The sequence below is a fragment of the Pipistrellus hanaki genome (assembly GCF_964339955.1).
Source record: "Pipistrellus hanaki genome assembly, chromosome: 9".
Classification (NCBI taxonomy): domain Eukaryota; kingdom Metazoa; phylum Chordata; class Mammalia; order Chiroptera; family Vespertilionidae; genus Pipistrellus; species Pipistrellus hanaki.
This window is the reverse complement of record NC_140511.1, coordinates 68,355,261-68,373,382: the sequence shown is the minus strand read 5'-3', so window position 1 is coordinate 68,373,382 and position 18,122 is coordinate 68,355,261. Positions and strand designations below refer to the sequence as shown.

Below are 18,122 nucleotides of genomic sequence, written 5' to 3'. Positions count from 1 at the left end.
TACCTTCTCAGTGCCTCTATTTCCACATCTGGGAAATTCACAGCCTCATGGGGTCCTTGCTGTAAGGACCAAAGGAGTGAGTGCTATTTAAATTGATAACTTTAATAAATAAACTTACAACTTTTAAGGAAACAGTTCAGGAGGAGGGGAAGAAGGTGCTAACTCTACTCCAAGGAAGGGCTCTGAAGAAAGAAGATCCTAAATATAACCCAAGTACTGAAGACTCGTTGTCTGCTTCGGGACTTAACGCATTCACGCACGAATGGTTATGTGAGAAATACTGTCTGCTTCCCTTCTTTAAATCAGCTTCGTTCATACGTACCACAGCCTTTTCTATCCACTCATCCATCCGTGGGCCCTGGGGCTGCTTCCACGTCTCGGCTATTGTAAATAATGCTGCAGCGAACAGAGCGGTGCATACCATTCTTTTGAATTAGTGTTTTGAGTTCCTTCAGCTAAATCCCCAGAAGTGGAGTCAGCTTACTTCGGATGCTCAGTTCCCATCAGAGGAATTTCTACTCCAGTCCTTCTTACAACCTACTTGGGGGAGAGTGTATTTTCCTGGCTGAGGCCCCGACCAGCAAGAAAAGGTGCGACAGTGGCGTCCATCCTACAAGGTCTTCTTAAACTTTGCCACATCATCCGCCATCAAGAGAGGGAGTATGGCCGGGACGGGTTTGGCTCAGTGGATAGAGCGTCGGCCTGCGGATTGACAGCTCCCGGGTTTGATTCCAGTCAAGGGCATGTACCTTGGTTGCGGGCACATCCCCAGTGGGGGGTGTGCAAGAGGCAGGCAGCTGGTTGGTGTTTCTCTCTTATCGACGTTTCTAACTCTCTGTCCCTCTCAATTCCTCTCTGTGTAAAATCAATAAAATATATTTTTTTTTAAAAAGAGAGAGAGAGAGAGTATGTCTCCTCCCCTGGAACCAGGTGGGCCTTGGTGACTGCCTCCAGGAATAGAATACGAAAGAAGCAATGCTACACGATTAGAGTCTGGGTCAGAAAAAGCAATGAGCTTCTCTGCTTGCTCCTGAAACCCAGCTGTCTCGCAATGAGGAAGTCCACGTCGCGTGCAGAGGGGCCTCATGGAGAGGAACTGAGAGGCCTTGGTCCCCAGCTCTGGCTCAGCACCAACTTGCTAGCCGTCTCAGAAATGGATGCTCCAGCTCCGGCTGAACCAGCTGACATTGCACAGAGCAGAGATAAGCCCTTCCCACCGAGTCACCCTAAATTGCAGATTTATGGGCTACATGATTGGGTGGTTTGTTCCCGAGCGATAAGAAACAGATGCGGCACTCTTCCTGCCTCCCTTCCTCCCTCCCTGTGGGCGCCAGTGAGACCCTCACAGCCATGTCCTTGCCCACCAGAACCCTCAGGTCCCCTGCTCTGCCGCTCCTGTGCCACACCCGGTGGTGGTGGGGGCATTCTCTGAGAAGCTGGGACACCCATGGGCATATCCATCCTACCACCTCCCCTGCCTCCAACTTGGTCATTTGATATCTTCTCTCAAGGCTTCTGGAGTCGTTCTTCTTGCCCCCTTTTCCCACCTCCAGAACTCCCAGCTTCACTTCTGGATGGGACTGGAGAATTTCACAAGAGATGCAAGTAGTCTCTCACTAGAGGGCGCTCTGCTCTCTGCCAGCAAAACGCCCAGGTGAGCCATGCCAAAACATGACTGCTACTGGAAAGAGGAAATGATGGCACAACCAGCCCGATTTGATGACCTGATGTCCGTAAAGAACTCAGACAGACATCTACTCAGTGATTTACGCTTCCAATGTGTGTGAGCATGGTGCTGGGTGCTGGGTGCTGGGTGCTGGGGAGACAAGGACAAATGGCAGTGCCACCCATAGACCTGTGTCCACTCAGAGTCTGCACTTCACCCCATCCCTCTCCTCAATCACGCTTTAGGCATATAAACCCCCGGAAATCTCTGCCTAGAGGACTCAACACCAGTGTTAGGGCTTACACAAGCACTTTCCCAGGATCATCCCTCTGAGGGTACAATATGGCCCTGTGTGCATCCCTAAAAAGGTGACCAAGTACAAACTAAAGGCAAGACCGGTGGACAGTTTGGCCACATTGGCTGGGATGTTTATATGCTTGGGTCCTAGGCCACTTGTAACATAGGACAGACGTGGGGCTAGGAGGAAAATCAAGATGGGTGGGCTGAAAATCAAGTTAGGGCTGACCCACCCCACACTGTCAGTTCCTACAGAGAATTCCAAGAGTCCAAGAATTTTAAATTTGAACGTGGCCTTCTTGGTCATTATCCTATATAATAAAAGCCTAAATATGCTAAGTGTCTGTCCACTTGTTCAGCCAGTCACTATGATGCGCATTGACCACCAGGAGGCAGATGCTCCAACCAGCAGGTTAGCTTGCTGCTGGAGTCTGGCTGATTGGGACTATGTGAGATGGGCCCTCCCACCATCCCTCCCTGGCTCTGATCGTGCATTGGTGGGGTCCCTCAGCCCTGGCCTGCACCCTCTTGCAGTTTGGGACCCTTTGGGGGATGTCGGAGAGCCGGTTTCAGCCTGATCCCCACAGGCCAGGCAGAAGGACCCCACTGATGCATGAATCCATCCACCAGGCCTCTAGTAAAGAATATTTCTCAAGACAGGAGAATAAACATGTTTTATTTTTCAGTCTGTTAAAAGTTTAGCCAAAACGGGTTTGGCTCAGTGAATAGAGCGTCGGCCTGCAGACTGAAAGGTCCCGGGTTCGATTCCGGTCAAGGGCATGTACATTGGTTGCGGGCATATCCCCAGTAGGGGGTGTGCAAGAGGCAGCTGATCAATGATTCTCTCTCATGGATGTTTCTAACTCTCTATCTCTCTATCTCTCTGTAAAAAAAAAAATTAAAAAAAATCAATAAAAATATATTAAAAAAATAAAAGTTTATATGTAAGGTATGTGGGCCTTAATTTGCACTATTAACATGTTAGAGTAGTTCATGTTAGGGAATGGGACCAGTGCCCCAGTGGGGGCGGTGGCAGGAGTATGGCAGACATTTCAGAAGCTGCCTGTAGACTGCCCTTCATGTTGCCACAGCTGCTCCCATCTCTAATCTGGAGTGACAGAAGCAGGCATGGGTAGCAGCTGGGACTAACGTGATCAGATGTCTGTATGGAGGAGGAGGGAGGGGCCAATGGGATCCAGCTGTTTTGTCAACGGCCAATCGCCATCACCAACACACCTAGTTTGAGGGGCAGGGCATGAGCACAGTAGGAGAGGAGGGCATTTTATGCCCATTTTGCACGGGTTGGCTTCGAACCCAGCCCAAGGCAGAGTAGCACAGTGGTTCTCACAGTGTGTCCCTGAACCAGGAGCAGTGGCATCCTCTGGGAGCAGGTCAGGCTCTTGGCCTCTCGCAGGGTGGGTGGTGTCCCTCCGTGGGAAGAACAATTTGGTATGGAGATTCTATGAAGAAGACTTTTTACTGGGAAAAGAATATTTGTTGGGCACGTACAGTGTCCAAGTGTGGGCTGACTCTTCATGAACACTATCAGAGTTGATCATCAACAGACACTCTCAACATTGGTATTAACGTGTTTTCCCGAAAATAAGACATCCTCCAAAAATAAGACCTGCTTACAGGTTTCCTTCTGAGTGAAATATAAGGCATCCCCTGAAAATAAGGCCCCCCTAGGCTAAACATGAGAGATTTGGTCCACTGATTCTGAAAGAAGAGGAGTCACAAGAAATTCACCAGGAAAGTCAGGAATTGAATTGTTATGATGATGTTCCAGAAGATGATGACATGATTGTTATCGAATAAATGAGTAAATTCTTGATACTGTAAGATTCACAGTTTGTCTGGTTTGTGTTGACAACTACTGTACTACAGTACCATATACAGGTAATAAATTTCCTTTATTTTCATTTAACAATAAATGTGTACCATATTCTTCTTCATGGAAAAATAAGACATCCCCTGAAAATAAGACCTAGCACATCTTTGGGAGCAAAAATTAATATAAGACACTGTCTTATTTTTGGGGAAACATGGTATTACTCCTTTAAGGACTTATCTCAGAAAAGGGAAGTCCTGTGGATGAAAAGGGGCTCTATAGAAAGTCACCTCACATGGTGATCTGGTCATAAATTCCTAACTGGCAGGTCATGGAGGGTAGGTAGTCACCTGCCAGGCACATAACTTTTTTTAGTAAAAGGTTTGTTGGTTATTTTTTGCCTTAAGCAAGCTCCGTCCCTGTGCATCTAAATATACACATCTTTGAAATAATCATAACCGCCTTCAAGAAGGCACAGAATCTTGTTATCTACCCTGTAATCCAATCCCCACCTTGCTCTCACCTCACCGTCCTGTAACCTTTCTTACTTCCCACGTAATTCCAAGTGCATAATGGAAACGGCTAACCTGTCCTCTGAAGCATTCCCTGAAATGGTTTTGAGCTCATACGAACTCAGAAGAATTGAGCTCATATGAACTCAGAAGAATTGAGCTCATATGAACTCAGAAGAATTCTCTACATGCTTGGACCTGCCTTGGGCCACCAGGTTCCCAGGAGCCTGTGTGGTCTGTATCGTCCGACCACCCTAACTTCTTCTCAAACTTGAGTGGAATTCAAAATCACCTCGAGACCTTGTTAAAACAAATTGCAAGGTTCCTCCTCCGACAGAATGTCTAGCTCAGTAGGGCTGGGATGGGACCCCAAAACACACATACCTAGCAAGTTCCCAGGTGCTGCTGCGGTGCAGGGACCATTTTTTGGGAAGGACTATGCTGGCTGAGATCCAGTTTCCTCCTCCACCCACGCAGAATGACTTCCACAGGAGATTCCAATGAGTTAATGGGAATGAAAGAGCTTTGTCAACTGCACAAGTCAACGGCCCTGGTCTGTAACCTGCCGGGTAACCTTCCCTGTGGGGTGTGAGAATGCAGAGGGCTGGAATGCAGGTGGGGGCACCACAGCTATCTGGAGATCCTTTGCAGCCCATCTGAATTCTGGGCTTTGTCTTCTCAAGGGAGAAAGTCACCTTCTGAGTGACTCTGGTCCACAACCCCTCCTGCCATCCCTCCCGCCCCCACCCCCTCATCAACCCACGCCTCCTCCTCCCTCACCTCAGTCAGCCTGTTGGGCATTGCCCCAACATCTGGCTGGGCCAGGCCACTTCCCCAGGGGCCAGCCAGTCCAGGCAAGCTGGGGCAGCGTCAAGCCTATGATTCAAGGCTTGGGGCTGGATCCCTCTCACACCTCCACCACTTCCCTTCCCTCTGCTTCAGGTTGGTCCTGGGTAAAATGGGCGCAATATCGGCCTAGAGTTGTGCAAATTCAGGAGCCAGTAGTTTTTTGGGTTTTTTTTACAGCGTTTGGCATAGAGCCGGGCCCCTGGCCAGAGTTCTATCAGTGGTAGCTGTCCGTCTTTTCAAAAAGTGCTTGGGTCCAAGCCGCCTCCTGATGATAGAGGTTCAGACTTGGAACGCAAACCGCTCCCACACCGTTCGTTCACCGGTCACCCCCATACACCCGCCCGGGGATGCCAGCGTGGGGGCCGGAGGCTCGCCCGCCCGCCAGGGTCGGGTTGGCAGGACCGAACAGAATTGGGTAGGCGCTGGGGGAGGGGCGTGGCCTCATCCTAGCGGGGCGGGGGCCAGGGCAAGACTGGGAAGGCCGAGGTGGGACAGGCCCGGCTTAGGTAGCTCTGCGAGTGGGGCTCCCCACCCTACAGGGCTCGAGCGCGGAGCCCCGCCAGTTGGGGAGCCAGGCTGTATCCCGGGGGGCCAGGAAGCTGGAGGGGCACCGAGGACCGAGCTGCGGGGGCGGGCCTGGGGTCGGACCTCAGCCTCTGCGTACTGGGGGCGGGGCTTGGCGTGTAGATTGGACGGCCGAAAGAGGCGGGGCTTGGGGGCGGGACAAGGGGCGGGACAAGGGGCGGGGCCCCACCCCAGCCCGGTCCAGGGCGGAGCTGCTCGGTTCGGAGTCGGGGAGGACGAGGTGGGAGGAGCCTGGTCGGCGACCTGGCGTCGGGAAGGCAGGGGGCGGGGGCGGGGCGTGTCCTCGGCGGGGGCGGGGGCGGGGGCGGGGGCGGGGCTTGGCCAAGGCTTCTGCTTTCTCTGAGGACCGCGGGCAGTGGGTGAGCCTGTCTCTGCACAGCCGGACGCTGACCGGGTAGCGATCGCGCGACCCCAGGCTTGCTGCGCCGAACAGAAAGCCGAACCAGCAGGTGAGGAGGGGCAGGGGGTCCGGGGACGCTGGCCGGGAGCAAAGTTAGTTTTCCGCCACCACTTCCAGGGCGCGCTTGGGCAGCTTTCTTGGAACAAGTGACAGGTCGGGCCGCCGCGAAGGCAGCTGGTGGTGGAGAAGAAGCTTAAGTTCCGGAGTCCTGAACCCCGGTTCTCCAGCTCCGCCATGCACCAGCTGTGTGTGTGTCCTTCGGCAGATCCCTCCCCCTGGGCTCTGGACCTCTCGGGTTCCAGGAAAAGGAGGGAGGTTGAACCAACTGAACTTCATGGTCCCGTTGTTGCCCTTTCTCACTAAAACCCCAGAAGGTGAGGGCTGGCAGGTGAGAGCCAAGTGCAGTTCAGCCAGACATGCAAATCGCGTTGCTCAGACCGCAGTTTTCTGCCTGCCGAGCGGCACTGAGCAAAGCAACGACTTCGGGAGCGTGAAGCGAATTGCTTCAAAACCCACACTAGTTACTCAGATGGGGCTTGAACCCACAAGCCCAGAGGGAGTGGAGCCCAAGTCAGGGAGCTTTCAGTCTCCCCTCCCCCCAACTCTGAAAGCTCAGTATGACTTTGGGCCAGAAACTCAAGGGGGTTTTTGTCCACCTCCTAGGGCTCCCCCCAACCCCAAGGTGAGTTGGCCTGGGGGGGCCAGGGTAGAAAGCAGGGGACAAGTTCTCATCCCGTGAATGGGAAAGATAAGGGGAAACCCCACCAGACTTTGGATCCAGATTAAGCCCAGTGCCTGGGGTTCTTGCTGCATGCCCAAGGTTTTAGGTTAGTTCCTGGTTCTGGAGGTTTCCGTCCTTGGTGGTTGTGGTTTTCCCTGTGCCAGGGCCGTGGTAGTAGGGCTTTGGGACCAAACTGACTTGGATTGCTCTTCCCTGTAAGCTTCAGTTTCTTCATCTGTAAAGTGGGGGTAAGGACAGTACCCAATGGTGGTGGTGAGGGCTCAATGGAATAATGTGAACACAGCGCTTAGCAAGGCGCCAGGCTCTCAGCGAGGCCACACTCCATGCCAGCTGCTCTGATGTGGACGGGCAGGTGGTGGACTGGCTTCCTGCCTGGGAATGAGCTGGAATTTGGAGGGTCAGAGGCTGGCCGCATCCCCTTCTGACCCTGTGGGAGCCAGAAATTGCCACCTGCCACCAGCATCACGCTGTCCATTTCAGGATTGAGGTTCAGATTGCCATCTGAACCAAAGAGCGGCTGAGTTTTCTATAATATGGCTTGAGGTTGGTTGGGTGTCCAGTGAAATAAACACAAAAATGTGTCCCGAGTACCTACTATCTCTTAGGTGTTGTTTCCGAGGTGAACTAGCCCTACCTGGTCTCTGCCTTCACTTTGAGCTGCTGACAGTGAGGACTACCCATCCGCACCACGGTCCTTCGGGAGAGGGTACCTCAAATCCAGGGCTCTAGGCCAGATGGGATTTCATGGGTCTGTACTGCTCTGGTGGCTCGAATCCAGCTCCTCTACTGCACAGTGGGCTTGGGTGGAGGTATGGGGCAGTGTGGGCACCTGTTATCCGTCTGATCAGAGATGGGCACCAGAGGAGATTGGGGATGCTGTATGCCAGCTGCCAGCATCTCCTCGGGAGATGAGCCCTACGTTTTAGAACCAGCTAGGAAATACAATGGACACAGTCTGATTGAAGGCTGCATCAAATGGAGGAGAGAGAGAGAGGGAAAGTATGGGGTAGACGTGGTGCTTAGAGGTGAGGCACTGGGGAAAGCAGGGCAGGAAATGAGGGCACTTCTTAGAGTTGGTGAGACTTGAGCAGGGCTCTCTACCTGGGCTTCCAAGTCCAGATTGGGCTCGAGTCAACTTGGAGCTACAGACTCCCCTCTCCAAGCATCTGACATAAGGTTGAAGTTCGGTGTGGTGGGGAGGGAGAGGTTGGTAGGAGGTGCCCGTGGAGGGAGATGCTTAGTAAACATTGCCTGGAAAGTTGTATGCGCCACTCTCCTCCCCACATGATGAGTGACCAGCGGTGACACACTGATCCCATCTTTAGCTGCTTACAGTTTGCAGGAGATAAATGGAAAAAAAGGGCTAGAGGGGTCATTAGGAAAGCTTCATGGAAGCGGTGGAGTTTGGGTGAGCCTGACGGATTGGGCGGGGGCGGGCGCGGGGGCGAGAAGGTTTCAGCAGCCACAAGGAAGACAGTGTTGGGGCAGCGGAAAATGTCTGGTCAGAGGCAAGGAGGTCAGAGTGCTCAGGGAGATTGAAAGGAACTTCTGGCTGACCAGTCCAGCTGAAGAGCTGGGACTGTGCAGGTAGGTTGGGTCAACTCGTGGAGGGCCTTGAATGCCAAGGTGAGACATTTGGATTTGATGTGTAGAAAGTGAGAGCCACTGGAGCATGGGAGTGACACAGTCTGAGTGGCACTTTAGGGAAGGCGATCTGCCAGATGTGCCGGAGTGGGTGACCCAGCCAGCGGTTAAGGGATAAGGAACTGATGGCTGTGGTGACAGGGAGGGAGGGGCACGGGGAGGTTTGGGGGTATCTGCAGCTGGGGCTTAGAAAAGGCACAGCAGAGAGGAGTGGGAAGGACCAGGTGACGTGGGAGAAGTGAGAGTGTCCCTGTGTTTCTTTCTGTTCTCCACCCAGGCTGGATCACGGTGCATAGCAGGGGCTCAGAAGGTGCTGGATGGGGTGGGCAGGGGAGGTGCTGGGAGGGTGATGAGTGCTACGGAGTGATAGGGAGGAGGAGCCACCCAAGGAGGCCCTGTGTTCGCCATGATGGGAGGCACCTGGGCCAAGTGGCAGAGCTTTAGCCTGTCAGCAGTGGGTTTGGGAGCTGGGAAGATGGGGAGAAATGCCTGTGGCTCTTCCCCTCATAGCCCTAGCCCTGGGAGGGCCCGGGCCAGAGGTTAGCCCGTGGGGGCACCAGTTTTCTGTGTGTGTGGGTGGATGTGGGTTCCTCCAGGCTCCTCGGAACTTTCTGCCACGTGGGGCAGTCCCCTTTCTCTCTCGGCCTCAGACTTTTAAGCCACGGAATGGAAGCTTCTCCTCCCCATTTACCCTCCACCCGCAACCCTGGGCCCAAGCCGTTTTCCCAAGGACCTGACAGGCCCTCCTGGCACGGGCCGAGCAGACCCAAGCCTTGAGCGCTCCTTTGGATTTGGAGCTTCTGGGGTCAGCTGGCACCACCTGGTTTTGCCTTGGCCTTCACCCCCTGCTCCAAACTGTTCTACCCACTTCCTCCACCCCCGGGGGAACACCAGAGGGGGCGGTTATGATGAAATCAAGTGCATCCAACCCTCAGGAGTTGACTCTGGGGGAGGCAGGAGGGAGGGAAGAGTCTGGAACCAGGCAGGGGTCAGGGGTGAAGGGCTGGTTTCATCTCTGTGGGAACTGCCCTGCCCACCACTTCCTCTCCTCCAAGCCTCAATCCAAGGAGCCAGGAGGGAAGCCCAGAGGTAAACAAGCGTATGGGACACGGGACACGTCGCCTCCCTCTTCCCTTCGCCCTGATGTTGCCCGTGAGGAGGAGGCCAGCCACAGACCCAGTTGGTGTTTGGTTCCTGCCTCACCCTTGGGCTTCTCCCCCTCCACCATGGTTTTCCTGTCCACAGCTGATTCACTCTGTGCTGACATGAGAAGCAGCTGAGGGGAGGGAAGAGGCCTGTCCTCTGGGTCATGAAGTTCATTCCAAGTCCTCAGTTTGCAGGCTGTGTGACCTTCTATAAGTGCCTTCTCCTCTCCTGGCTTTCCTTCTGCTCTGCTAATGGCCTACTCTCTCCTTGGCTCTCAGAGGGTTCTAGAGGCAGGATCCGTCCTTCGTAAAATAGGGCACAGATGCACACGTTCACAACACAGGCTCTTGATACAGAGTGGAAGTGGGTGGCTCCTTCAGACGTACAACAATCAGTCCCCTCTCCTCACCCTTGCTTATTCCTCCACTAGAAGCACCCTCACCTCCCTTCCACCTGGCTGCCTCTTAGGTTCATGGGATGGCATGGTGGTGAAGAATTGGACTCGGAGCCACAATCTTCACCCTGCTCGTTCCTCACTATGTGACTCTTTCTGAGCCTCAGTTTCTGAATCTGAGAATTGGGGATAATAATGGTAACTACCTCACAGGGGAACATGAGGAAAAAACAAAAGTGTGTCTTATGGCATGGGCCCTCTGTGCTCTCCAGCATGTGTCTGTGCCACCAGACACTAGTCATATCCCACTGTGTGGTGCCACCTGGCTGTGTGGTGCCGCCTGGCTCTTCCTGGTGGTACCTGGCACTCCCCAACATGACTCTACGCTTCCTGAGGGGAAGTAGGTCTGAACGTCAGTGGCCGACTTTCCCGAACCCACATCCTCTGCGCTATGTACACCCAGTACTCGGCTCTTGGCCGCTGTGCTTTGGCATACTGAGTGTCTCCGGGAACCCCCGGGCGGGGACTGCCCTGCCCAGCTCTGTATCCTTGACTTCTGGCTCCAGGCCTGGCACACAGCAGTCAGTCGGGAAATGATGGTTGAATGAATAAGTGATTCTCCTTGGGGCAGCCCAGCAGGACCCAGCACGGTGCCAGATCCTTGGCGAGTCTGAGTGCCCCTGCCTTGCCCTTCAGGCCTGCCCTCCCCGTTCCTGGAACCTGGGTCCAGGGAGGCCGGAATGGTCTGCTGGCCTGGGGTTGCTCAGTTGGCGTTTCAGTTTCCCTTGTGAGGCCCTGCCTTTGGCCTCCTAAGAGGGGAACAACCAGACTTCCTCCAGCCTCAGCCTGTTGAGGGGTCATTCTGGTCCTTAGTGAACCCTGACTCAGCCAGAGAAGGCACCTCAACTCAGCAGTCATTTGCGGAAGGCGCTACTGTCCTGTGAGGGCGCGGCTCAGGGTTGGAGGAATTGGAGGTCCATTCCTCCAAGAAGTCCACCCCTGATATTGTCCCTCCGGACCACCAAGTGGGAGTCTCTGGGAAGCACCCCCACTCTCCCCTGTCTTCTTTCCCAGTAGTGGGGGCTCCTGCCCCTTCTTTGGGCACCACCCCTGGCTTTCCCTCATGTGTGAAGGGTGATCCGGGGTGGGAGTTGTTGAGGATCTAGACCTGGGCTCACAGAGCCAATGCAGAGAAGTAGATAGAGTGCTAGAGACAAGGCTGGAGGGAGCCAGGCTTCAGATCTGGCCCGGGTTCCAGCTGGCCTTGGCCTAGGAGAGTGGGGAAGGAGCCATGGCAATGTCACGGACTCTGGAACCAAGCGGCCTATAAATGATCCCCGCCTCTGCCCTTTAGCTGTGGGGCGTGACTTTCAGCAAGCATTTTAACCTTTCTGTGCATCTAAAACGGAGATGGTAATACACTGGCCTCGTAGCGCCGTTTGAGAACGGTGTGAATTCATGTACTTGAATCATTTATGAAGTGTGCCTGGCACAGAGTAAGTGCTATGTGGGTACACGCTGGTTTTGGTAGGCTGGCTATTATTAATAGGAAGCAGGACTTAAGTCTCTGGGGGCAGAAAAACTTGGTGAATCGCTCGCGTCTGGAGATCAGGTGACCTGGGTTCTCATCCCAGCTCATCATCCTACACTTGCCATGTGACCTTGGACAAGTTACAGCCCTTCTTGGGCTACAGAATTATAACGATTCTGCTGCACTTGGTGTTTGTGAGCGAGGCCCATGTGATGTCGCAGTGGGCATCTGCAGGGTTTTATTCTCGAAGGGACTTCTGGGTGCTTGGCCCATTCTGCAGGCATTCTGTAGGTGGGCGGGTCCTGGCACTCCCGTGGAGACACAACAGGCACAGAATGGCAGAGCTGTCCCAGCCTCCACGACTGTACTCAACAAGAAGATGAATCCACTTAAATATACACACAACTGAGAGACTATATAGATCAGATTACAGACCTTTATTTATTTATTTTTTTGCTTTCCCCTATTTTCTGAATCTTCTGTATCTGTAGTGAGCCCATATGTTTTTTTTTTTTAATGCTTAAGAAAGAAGACACAATAAAGCTATAAAAAATCTTATACATAGTTAAACAAATATATATTATATGAACTTGGGCTCACGTTGAGCTTTTTGTTGTTAGTAAAACAATATTTTTTTTTTCAAAATGAATATCATTTTGTCAACCTGCAAAAGACAGAGGGAATGTCTATGGAAGGAGTAGCGTTGGCCCTGGGCCTCCGATCCTGGGAGATAAGAGTCTAATATGGACGGGAGTTTCACCAGTTTCCATTGTGGAGGACACGCCCCGAGTGCTGCTTGGTGATTAGAAAACTTTTCAACAAGCTGTTCAACAGTCCTTGACACCCACAGGCTTAGTTTCCTCACGTCAACCTTGGGGGAAATAATAATACTTAATTCAGGGAGGTGCTGGGAGGGTTAAAGGAGCTTAAGCGTGTTGCGGTTTTCTTAGGAACCCCCTTTTTCCTCCTGAATTTGGAAGCGAGCAAAAAGAAAACAGTTGACCAAGGTGGAGTGCCAAACGCCAGCGTCATCACTGAGAAGGCCAGCCGGAGAGAGAGCGTGGCTGTAGATCCGGGACCCAGAGGGCTCGCTAGCTGCCTTCCCTGGCACTGGCAGAGCTACCCGTCCGTCCGGTCCCAGGCGGCGCTGGGCCGGTGCCAGCCTCGCTGCAGAAGCAGGTGGTGGCAGAGGAGAGGAGCTCAGGTGATGGAACGCTCCAGCAGGCAGCTCAGCTCTGCAGGAGGCGGGCCCACTGAGCATGCCCAGTGTGCCTTCCAGACGAACCAATCAGAGGAGCCGCTGTGGGTCCTGGCATGAAGGGGGCGGGGCGAGGCCAGAGGCATTCTCCCAGTAGAGGTTCCTGGTCAAGGAAAAAATATGTGTTCCCTCTCATAGATATAAGGCACTTTGGACGATGCCAGGTATGCAATGGGCACTCAGTAAGTGTTCATTTGTCGATGCGGATAATGATAACAATGAATAATTCTACTACTGCGGTTGCAAAAATCACTCTCCCGCTCACTGTCTTAGGAGATGGAATATTAGGATGTTGTTGCAATGGGACCTGATGGGACAGCCTCAATAGAGGAAATAGAAACTCATGAGGGGTGAGGCGCCTTGGTCTGTAGGAAGTTCTGTGGCAAGCGAATGAGTGGGTAGGCCTTAGGTCACTTGGTCATATAGTCAACTAACCTCCCTGACCTCTGGCCTCTCTGAATATGCAGCAGAAATGTAACTGGGGCAGGAAGGATGTGTCATCTACTTTGTTTTTTTCCCAAAAGAGCTTCTCAGGTTCCCTTTTTCTCTGTCCCACACCTTGTCAGGGGATGGAAGGAGTGGCTTTAACCAATGCTCCAGATATGGCAGGGTCCAGCAGAGGATTTTTGTTTTGTTTTGGTTTGGTTTGGTTTTGCCAGGAGACTGTATAACACAGTATCATGTTTATCAAACTTTGTGCAAATCAGAAATCCCCACAAGGGGCAGAAGGGTGCAAGCTGCACGTAGGGAGCCACTGGGGTTGTACTTATAGCTTAGGCTTCTTTCTGGCTTCTTAGGACTGCCATTGGCCAGACCTCGGGATGGCCCAGTGCTTCCTCCCACTACCTGCTCACCTCTGGGCAGGTTTTGTAGTCTCTCATAGCTTTGGTCTGTTATTGTGAGATTAAATGGAGAGTGATATTGGTCCCTCTCTTGGGTGGGCTTGCATGAGGATTAAATGAGACAATTAGTGTGGGTAAACAGCTTAGTGCTGGGCACAGCTCACAATGCATCCTCCCTTCAAGCCAAAAGCTAATGAGATTGATAACGATGAATAAAGGTTGATCCTGCCACTCCTTTGGGGAAATGGCAAAGAGTGAGGCCCTGATCTGGAGTGGAGATTCCCCAGGCTGTTGGGAGCTCTGGGGACCTGGAGAGCCTTGGGTCTCTGCTGGCTTGGTCCTTGATCAGAATGTGCGAGCTGCAGCCTCAGCCTGGGTGCTCTTGGCTTAGAGTTGAAGGCCAAATTGGGTGCTTGCGACTAGACTCGCAGGATTGTGCTTTTGTGGGTAGCTCTATGGTTCATTGAGTGAAAACACCTACCAAGTCTGATCCCATGGAAAACATCCAGTTTTTGCTTACATACCTCAAGGCTTGGAGAGTTCACTACCTTTTGTCTCTGGACAGATCTGACTCTTTAAAAAAAATGTGGTATAGGATTTAAGCAAACCTACCCTCTCTTGGCTTCCACTCATTGACCCTGATCATTCTTGATGGGACCATATGGGATGTGGGATGCTCTCTGAGAGGACTAAGTCTCTCTTATAATCAAGGCCACCCCAGGCCAGTGATTCTGATGTACAAAAGAGATGTTTCTGTTAAAAAAAAAAAAAAAAAGTCATCTCCATAGGACCTAAATGGGCACTTAAAGAATAACTTTCTAATTACTGAAGAAATGGTTTCTGTGGAGAAATTTGCTGGGTGAGGGAGGAACAGATGCAAAGAAGGAAATAACCATTCAGAGATAAGTAGTGTGAACACACACACACACACACACACACACACGCGCACACACACACGATTGGGAGCATACCACATGAACTACTTCCTGTGCTGTGGCATATCAGTTAACATTGGAAGGGAGGATTTTTCCACATTATTTAATCCTCTCCTACCACATGCTTTTCTGTCCACAGAGAAGCCTGTGCCACATGGACTACTGTGACCCAGTTTAGTGCTCCCCTGCTGTGGCACGAGTTGGCATTTTTTTTTATTACGATCCACGTTGTTATCGCGATCACCTTGTCCAGACATACACTTTGTGCTCAACAACCACGAAGTGAGTTCCTCCAAGTGGCTTCCTGGTCACGTGACTAGAAACTGCCCACAAAAAGGTCTGGCCCTCAGACCTTTTTAAACACAGATTCTCAGGGAAAAGCCCTTTCCCTGACACCCACTAGAATGTACCCTCAAATTTAGCTCCAGTCTCCCTGGGGGGAGGGACAGACAGTCAGTGTTCCTCATTGCTAGTTAGCAGGCCCACAGAAACAAGGGGACAAGCTCTTGCCGTGTGTGTGTGTGTGTGTGTGTGTGTGTGTGTGTGTGTGTGAAAGACAGATATGGGGGAGCTTTTTCTCCTCAACTGTAACCTGACTTTTGACCCCCTCTTCAAGAGCCAGTGGTGTCATTAACTAATTATGGGCTCTCTTTACTGTTTAATGACCTCTCTCCATGGTGACTCCTTGCCCGGCAGGCAGCCTTCCGGGAGCCAGGGAATGGGGAGAGGAGGCTGTGGGAGGAAGTTTCTCCGGAGTAGGAGTGGGTCATGGATCATGGGGTGGTGCAGGGCCTCTCAAACAGACAGATGCCAGTCTCCTGGAGCATTTGTGAAAGCACAGGTTGTACCCTCAGGTTTTCTGATTGTGTTGGTCTTGGGGGGTGGAGCGGGCGGGTGGGCAGCCTGAGAATGTGCCCAGCTAACATGTTCCCAGGAGCTGCTGCTGGTCTGGGCGCCACACTTTGAGAACCAATGGAGTAGTGGAATGGGGCCCTTGGGGGCTGTGTGGTGAGTCTCAGCTCCTGGTGCTGCTGACAGCAGGAGCCTTGCCCTATTTGGTAAAGCCTCATGTGAGGCCTGAACTCACCTTCCCCTGTCCCCACCTCACCACCCTCCACCAGTGTGTGCTCTGTGCATATTGATGGGCAGGAGGATAAGATGATTATCACTGTCCCTATTTTGCAGAAAGGAAAACTGAGGCTCTGGCAGGGGGCCTGACGTGTCCAAGGGTGTGCCCTCAAAGCCGGCAGGAGCGCCTATACAGGATCCCTGGCCTTGTCTCCTTCCTGCGCCCTCCCTTCCCCTCCCCTTCCTTCCTCTTCTCTCCCCTCCCCTCCACAACTCTGGGCTTATTCTATGCGGGTCCAGTGGAGGAGCAGGGGTACCTCCCTTGAACACTGTGCTTCCCCAGGGGACCCCAAGTGAGGGGGCTGGGAAGGCAGGTTCCCCTACACTGGTCCCCTAGCCTGGGTCTTGCTCTACTTTTTACCTCCCTCCCACCCCGCTGGCCATTCGGTAATGTGATCTTCTTCCAAGATCTGGTGTCCTCCCACCAGTTTATGTTCCCAGTTATAGTTCTGGCCAAGTCTTCCCAGAGGACGGAAAGTTGCTCCTGCCAAGCCTGGGAGCGCCTGGCAGGCAGAGCGGAGGGCGAGGAGAGAGAACCCTCATCTGTGGAGCATCTAATGTGTGCCAGTCCCTGCCCCGGGCACTTTGCAGCCATGAGGTCAGGTCAGCCTCCCACCAGACCCCCAAGGGGAGGTTATTATCAGTCCACATTCACTGAGGAGGAAACTGAGGGTCCCAGAGCTGAAACTACTTGTAAAAGGGGCAGAACTGGGCTCTCAACCCCAAACTCCAAGGCAGGGTCCCTGGTCCAGAGTGGCAGCCAATCTTGGGCCGAAGGAGCTGGGATGTGGGGAGGCCACCACCCATGCAAAGAGGATCAGCCCCGGGGCCGGGGCTCCCTGGGATTTGGGGGGGGGGGGAGGGTGTCTTACAGTGGGAGAGCCCTGGCCTAGCCATCAGAAGGCCCAGTAAAACCAAGCTCTGCAGCCACCTGACTGAGAGACCATGGGCAGTCACGCCCATGCCTGAGGCACCCAAATCCTCATTTCTCATAATGATACCTTATGCTTTATAGCTTTTAGCAGCGGACATTTTCTCACATTCTTAATCCTAAAATCCTCCCAGCACCTTGTGAAATAGGCAGCGAGGGTGTTATTACTGAGCCCATTTAAGAGATGATGACAGAGGCTGATACCCAGGATCCTACAGCTAAGGAGGTGCTGGAGCCAGGAGTTAGACCATGTTTTCTTTGCTCTCCATCCTGAGCTTGGTCCCTGGCCCCACCCTGCCCCCTAACTGAGACGGGAGAAATCTGGGCTCTTCTCTATTCTCAACCATAGGATTAGGGGTCCCAGGGCTCTTATTTGGGCTGGGGAATTAGGGGGAAATGTTGAGTGTCAGGGGCCCAGATTTCCAGGAAGGTATCCTAAGATTCTTGCTCTAGGCCAGGAACCTGGGGAGGCAAGATCAAGTGGTCCCGGCTGTCCCTGTTCCCAGCTCCTGCCCAGACCTGGGCATTTGAGACCCCTGGTGGTGGGGGGAAGTGGGGTTCAGCCCCTCTTCACCCTCCCACCTCAGCCCCTGGCTTCCCCTGGAACCTGTACTGCCCTCCAAATGCACAGTACAGAATTTTCCAGACTCAGACATCGGTGCCCAGGCCTTGGGGTTCTGCCTGAATGCCCTACCCTCCTCCCCATCTCCTGACCGGACTGAGTCTTCCTCATTCCTTCAGGCCCAGCTCTATCCACCTTCTTCCCCCGAGAGAGTCTTGGTATTCCGGCCAAGACATCTCAACTCTCTCTGGTCTGTTCCATGGGTGAATTGGCCCACTGGATTAATAACTCCCCAATGAGGCTGTGAGAGCAAGGGCTGTGGCTCCTGTGGTTGTTGTGGCTTCAAGACCCCTGTGGGGTCTCCCAGGCTGGCAGGACTCGGAGCACTGGGTCTGCATGGTCTGTGGGCAGCTGATGACTTCAGGGTCAGCCTCCGACCTGTGACTCCCATATTTTGTGACCCTGAGCGAGTCACTTATCTCCTCTGGCTCCTGGTTTCCTTCTCCTGAAAATGAAGTTATGTGCCTCCCTGACCTCTGGAAGGTTTGCGTAAAAGACAAAGCACGCAAAATACCACCGCTAATGTCGGTGGATTCCAGGAGCTCAGGAAATGCCGACACCTCCCCTTCCCTGCAGTCAGCTTCATTCCACCGCCACCCACCTAACCCCCGTGAGAGGGGCGTCTGCTTGGGCCTAGTCTGAGGCCTGAACTCTATCTGCTCCAATAATGGGGGAAGGATTGGGCAGAGGCACAGAATCAGCTCCAAGCAGGCTGTGCCAGCTCCAAGCTGTAACCTTGGGCACAGTACCTCCCTGAGCCTCAGCTGCCAGATCTGTGAAACGGGATCATATGTGTCCTGTGTTCTCAG

General features: G+C 53.1%; 1 protein-coding gene across 1 annotated transcript in view; it reads left to right on the top strand.

The window, feature by feature from the left end:
• Positions 1-6,063: 6,063 nt before the first annotated feature.
• Positions 6,064-18,122, top strand: part of CD82 (CD82 molecule) — a 46,531-nt gene continuing 34,472 nt past the window's right edge. Inside the window, exon 1 of the mRNA XM_084894710.1 lies at positions 6,064-6,189. The gene's annotated coding sequence lies outside the window, so the exon portion shown is untranslated. The remainder of the gene's footprint in view (positions 6,190-18,122) is intronic.